The following is a 7077-nucleotide window of genomic DNA, read 5'->3' as shown; positions in this document are numbered from 1 at the left end:
GCGTCTTGATCTGGATAGAAGAATCCTTGGTGGGGGTGATGTTGCTGCTCCATCTTTAGAATATCCTTTACCGAGAATGGCGTTGAAGTCACTGGACTGGGAAGCATCACTAGTTTATACAGAGGCCTATTTTAAAGACAGACAAATGTGTAACTGCACAGTTTCAGCGTGGTCAAGTGAAATCAATCATACAACAGATATTAGCGATGCTCTCCAAATGTTCTTCAATAGGGATGAATTAATTCCTTAGATCTAGGTGAGTTGATAAGCACGGTCTGAAAGTCAACCTGGTCTCACTATCGTGTGTCGTATCATCAGGGCATACCTTTCAGCACTCGAAGAAACCGTCTCCAAACTGCCAATAGCCAAGTGTGTGATGCGCCTGTCTCATGCACTTTAACCACTCCTTTATCTCATCTTACACGGTGACACGAGACATCTCACTTTATCTGGGTAAGGATGGACAGAATGGGGGTGGGGTGCGAGGATGGGAAGTTATTAGACCTACATTTTCTCCTAGCTATTGAGGATGATGATGATAACGAAGAAGAACGTTTGGCTGTTGGACAGTCTTAGATAAAATGGTTCTGGATAGAATCAAAAAGGGTTATATTGCTTTCTTCATATATGGCACCCCTATATATAACCCTTTTGTAGGGTTCTTTTATCAGAACCCTAGGGATTCTTCACTGAACCAACATTGGTTCCATATCCGGTTCTATATGCCATGTCGACTCTATATAGAACCTATAAGGCTTCCGCATGCTTCGGATCGGCTGGTGTCTTGGCTAGGCGAACCGAACGAGTGTGGTTGCATACTCCCTTAAAAGACCTTCGCTAGAAAAATTAGAAAAAGTGGCAATAGTAGACTACTGTTTGTCCCATCTTAAGACACCATAGCCAGTATGCACTTCCTCAAAATAGTCAGAATTAATCTAAGATAACTCAAGAAATCTGTCATTGATTTTGACGCTTTTGCCAAGGAGATGCGTAATTTTACATCAAACTGTTTGGTGTAGTATTTTTTAAGCGAAAAAACAGGAATGGTTTATTGTTGAATGACAACAAGCTCTTTGTTGAAGAACCTCTACTGTTGACCAATAACCGACGAAGGGCGTAGACTTAAGCTCCAGAACTTCTGCTTGCCTTGAGAAAACATTTATTGTTCAGGAACAGCTGAAAAAAACCCTGCCGAAGACCAAAACGAACAAAAACGTCACAAAATGGCGTCATAATATATGCATTAACTGACCCGAACTGTTTCGGATGGGAAGCATGCGGAATGAAGCCTTTATGGGTACCATATATGAAGCAAGACAAGCATATAACAATTGTTTTCTAATAGTGTATGATATAGACATCATAACTGAGATTATTGCAGAGGAGTTTAGGCTGATTGCGTTTTAAGAGGATTTTAGAATTTGAAGCAGATGTGCTTCTAATAGCAGCCGCAGCAAACTAAATTCAACTCGCAGCTGCGATAACTATCCATAACCTGATGGACTGCATGATGCCAAACCAGTGGTTCTCTATTCATGAGCTTCTGTTGAGACAGGGTAGGTTACTCAATTGTTGTTCAGGTCTTCATGGTTGAGTGATCTTGCCCGGCAAGGTGGATGTCGCTCAGGTTTACACTGATGCTGACTTCCAACGACCTATTAGTATGCTTAGGCCACAACAAACAGTAACATTACACCTAATGTTGTGGAAGTGGAGAGGCCGCGGCGCCAGCCTGCAATGCTTGGCTAATGCTGAGACGCGCCGGAAGAGAAAAGAGAGACCAGGGTTTACCATTAATGAGCTCTTCCACTGCCCCAACGAAATAGACAGGTTAGGGTCTCAATTCAATTTCTATCTCATCTAATGCAGGGAAGGGGAAAGTAAATAATAAAGACATTCACATATTTTATCCGAATTCGTGAATGGGATATAAATTAGTTGACCCCAACGTCCAGAAGCTTTGCAATGCCTCCTACAATTTTCCTAAATTAGGAAGAGCTTGCACATATGAGATCTTATGATTTTAAACCAAACTTTCCGTTTAAGTCCAACAAGAGGAATTCAAATAGGGTACCAGCAGTAGCAAAGATGCATAGCCAACAGCTGCACATGTTTCTTTCATTTATTTATCAGTCATGACAATCGAAATCGTCAGTAATAAAATCGAAATGCTTACAGTATATTCAGACTAAATAATTACTTATAATTTGTGCATACTTTCCCCCAATCCATACCCAATCTATTTCTCCACAATTTATCAAACGTAATAAATTGTTCCATGTAGTCCTTCCTGACCTTTATCAAAACAAGTTGGAAATGACTAGTACAAATAATCGAAAATACTACTTCATATGTTATGTGTATGTATAGGCTTACTGTTTTAACCACTCGTGATGCCTGCTGGGGCGGCACGTAGTCTAATGGTTAGAGCGCTGGGCCAGTAACTGAAAGGTTGCTAGATCGAATCCCCGAGCTGACAAGGTAAAAATCTGTCGTTGTGCACCTGAACAAGGCAGTTAACCCTCTGTTCCTAGGCCGTCATTGTAAATCCAATTTTTTTCTTAACTGACTTGCCTAGTTAAATACAGGTTAAATAAATAAGAACACGATTTTATTAATACAATATAGAATTCGACCCAAGTCAATTTAGTGAAATATATTTGACCAATGCTTTTTTGTTAGTCAATATTTTTAGACAATTTGGTGTCAGAAAATATTAATTTAACTGTTTTAAATCAGATTTATTGACCAGCTGCACCAGTTTATCAAAACTCTCAATTCCTGTTTACTTGCAGGATTGTCTCCTCGTTTCACGCGTCAGTGTCTTTTCTAAGAGGCATATAAACCTGTCAATGTATGTTTGAAATAAATGTCTGCGTGATCGAAGCAACATGTGTTTTAAGGGAACTTAAAAAATTCACCTGTCATTCACTCAGATTTTAGGATAATTTTTCTGTAACAAGAATACAATATGAAAAATATAACCAACTTTATTATGAGGCACAGGGCTGGGGCATTATTGTGATGACACATTTTCGGGGGTGGATCATTTTAAATTAATGATATATACCCATTGATTCTTGTAGAAGATAACTTATAAATGCTGCATGAGCTTAGTTCTACTATCATACCGCATCAGAACCCAAAATATAAGCCTGTTTTACTCCATTGTTTATAAACAATGTAATTGTAACCAAAAGTATTATTTTGATATGATGGTCTGTCAGTCCTTGCATCCATAGTTCAGTCTATGAGTTTGAGAGTGGTACATTTCTCCAACCCCATCCCTCCCTCATCTGCTTACCAAACACAGTGGTGGGGTGTTCGCTTTGTTATTGTTTGAACTATAGACTGTCCTTTTAAATTTAAAATAGCTGAATTCAAAATGAGGCATTCATAAATCAAATAACAAAATCCCCTTTTCTATTTAACCAATACCATTAGGTAAAAAGGTTTGTTTGACAAAAGTTGTTTATTTGGATCATTTTGGCACATTTCACATAATACACTGTAACTAGTCACAAGCAAGCAAAAACTTCAAAGCTCCTATACTGCAATTCATGTAGCAACTCTATAGGCATACATTTCAGCTGGGAATTGTTTGGAATGTTTTGAAGGCAGACAGTAGGCTACCTTGGGGATTTCAAGGTGTCCAGTTTGATGACTAAATGACTTAATGACACCCCACCTGTGTTCTGTGAACGCTTGGAGCTGATTAGCCTACAGAAGGCAGTGCTCTCTGAGTCTCTGCAGCTCCTCTTCTCTTACAGCACAGCCTTCCCTCTTAATCCCATCAATTGTCCCATCACTGTAACATAAGAAGCCAGTTAAGTAACGTTTACCACAAAATACCCTAATTAATCATACTCCAAAATAGGGAGATGATAGCAGCTGAAATGAGAGCTCGACTCATCATCCATTGACTTAAGCAGAATCCCCTCTCTCATGACCAATTTGTCACCAAAGATCTTCATCAAAATGTTATGTGAGATTCACATCCATGAGAGTGAGAAGAATTACTATTGGCACAGCTTACAGTAGGGCTTCTGACGTGTACTATGACAGGCTGTGACTCTCAGACTGATAGTTTAGGGCTGGTTAGTCTGGGTGTGCTGGATGGACCTCTGCTCTGTGAGATGGTGCAAAGGTCTACTTTTGGTGTGGAGGTGGAAATTATTAATTTGCCAGTAGCAGACCAAGCTATACTCTTCTTCCTCCTCACTGGTGTTATGTTACATACAACGCTTGTGTTCCCCCCATATTTTCTCAGGTTGAGTCTTGTACTGGAGGCAGGAATTAGCGATTTCCACTAGATGGGCCAGCTGCAAAGTTGTCTATATTGTAAAAATACATGCACTTTGTTTTGCTTTTTGGTCTTAATGTTATGGTTAGGGTTAGGCATTAGGGTTAGCAGTGTGGTTAAGGTTAGGGTTAAGGTTAGGGTTAAGGATAGGGTTAGGTTTAAAATCAGATTGTATGACTCTGTGGCTGTGTGAGCTAGTGACCACTCTGCAGAGCTGCCTCCAGAACAAGAATCATGATGAAAACGCTAACCTGCATTATTTTTACAACTTCTTCATAAAGAAGTTAGAAGGTTTGGATTAGATTCATTTGTTGGAATATGTATAAATGGTATATCTTTAGTGTGGGTGTCTAACAGACCGCTTTGAGACTTCCCTGGAGAGGAATCTCATTGTAGCATTGGGAGATGGGGGAGGGGACAGAGGATACAGGGATCTGCTTCTCGTCAAGGAAACAGCCACTCTTCTCCATTGCTGCTAGGCAGAGGTCTCAACAGGCGCCAGCCCCAAACCTCCTTTAGTGCTGTCACTCACCGTGGATCCCTTTCCCTTGTAGGGTTCCTCCTGCACTCAGTGCACTGTATATATACCACACGCTCTGCACCTGAGATGCGTCTGTCACTGGCCCCCTATACTGGCAGCCAGCCCTTATGGAGATTTATATCTGTATCTGGTCTGCAAACATAGGCTGCATTCACACAGGCAGTCCAATTCTGATATTCTTTTCACTAGTTGGTATTTTGACCAATCAGATCATCTCTGAAAAAGATCTGATGTGGTTGGTCAAAATACCAATTAGCGGAAAAAATATCAGAATTGGGCTGCATGTGTAAACGCAGCCATAGAAGCTTAAATGGGTGCAATTTATATGGCCATGCTTGTCTGTGCTCCAAAATCAGATCTTCTCAATGTGTCTCAATGGTACTTCTTTTGATATTGATGTGTTAAGAATGTTGTGTTCATTTGATTAACCTCCATACTAACTTTATGAAACATATCTTTATGGTACATCAATTACGAGGTAGTTATTGAGAATGTACATGGTGAAATGGTAATTACACGTTAATAACCCAATAGTAGCACCACATGGCACCATTTGGTACCAGGTAGTTACCAGCTGTGGAGATTTATTTGAAGTATAACAGAAAGTATTTGTTATCAAACCATTTCCTTTTAGACACTAATGGAAAAAGTTGGATACATTATTAATTGTGCAACCACTAGATGTCTCTGCAAGACTGGCCTAATATGAACTATGTTTCCAAATTCTCTTGAGAGTACAGCAGTCCTGTACCTACAGGTAACTGCCAAAATAAAGGAAACACTTGAGTAAATGAGGGATACAAAGTGAGGGATACAGGTGTGGTTCCTGAGTTAATTAAGCAATTAACATCCCATCATGCTTAGAGTCATGCAGTGTGTATAAAAATTTTCAGTTGCCCATTATTTGGGCTACCATGGCTAGAAGAAGAGATCTCAGTGACTTTGAAAGTGGCGACTCAAAGGAGCATAGTGGGTTTAAAATTGTGTGTGTGTGCGTGTGTGTGTGTGTGTGTGTGTGTGCGTGCGTGCGTGCGTGCGTGCGTGCGTGCGTGCGTGCGTGTGTGTGTGTGTGTGTGTGTGTGTTTCGGTCACCAGATCTCAACCCAATTGAACACTTATGGGAGATTATTGAGTGGCGACTGAGACAGCGTTTTCCACCACCAGCAACAAAACACCATATGATGGAATTTCTCGTGGAAGAATGGTGTCTCATCTCTCCAATTGAGTTACAGACACCAGTATAATCTATGCAGAGGAGCATTGAATCCGTTCTGGAAGCTGGTGGTGGCCCATCGGCCTATTAAGACACTTTATGTTGGTGCTTCCTTTATCTTGGCAGTTAGCTGCATGTCAAATATCTTTTTGATTTAGCTTGACTGATGTGCAGAGTGGGCACAATTTTCAATTTGGAACTTCAACATGATTCGATGGTTAATTGTGTACAGGCAAGCTAAATCAAGCACACCTTAAAACTTCTTAGGGCTAGGTGTCCCGCTAGGAGGACAACTTCCGGTGAAACTGGAGGGCGAGCAATTCAAATAAACAATCATAAATATTATGGATTTGAAACATTTATGTACTAATAAGTGTCTTATATCGTCTGAAAGCTTAAATTCTTGTTAATCTAACGGCACTGTCCAATTTACAGTAGCTATTACAGCGAAAACATGCCATGCGATTGTTTGAGGACAGCGCCCCACATCAAAATATTTTCCCACCGGCACAAGTTTCATACATTCACATATAACGATTAAATATTCACTTACTTTTTGAAAATCTTCCTCTGATTTGTCATCGAAAGGGTCCCAGCTATAACATGTAGTGTCGTTTTGTTAGATCAAATCCTTCTTTATATCCCAAAAAGTCAGTTTAGTTGGCGCCATCGATTTGAGTAATCCACTCGTTCAACTTGCAGAGAAAGGAATCTGAAAATCTACCCCTAAACTTTATTTCAACAAGTCATAATACGTTTCTATTTACTCCTCAGATACCCTAAAATGTAATCAAACTATAATATTTATTTCGGAAAGAAGTATGTTCAATAGGAAACCAATTTTAGCAGGTGCATAATGTCTTCATGGCGCATGCAAAAACGAATATCCAAGACTTAGTCCCTCTACTAAAACTGATATTTCTTATTAGTTTTTGAAGTTACAATCCTGAAACCTTGAACAACAACTGCTGACACCCTGTGGAAGCCATAGGAATTGCATCCAGCAAGATAATTTTCAAC

Source organism: Salvelinus alpinus, chromosome 19, assembly GCF_045679555.1.
Source record: "Salvelinus alpinus chromosome 19, SLU_Salpinus.1, whole genome shotgun sequence".
Taxonomy (NCBI): domain Eukaryota; kingdom Metazoa; phylum Chordata; class Actinopteri; order Salmoniformes; family Salmonidae; genus Salvelinus; species Salvelinus alpinus.
Note: the sequence above shows the minus strand (reverse complement) of the source record.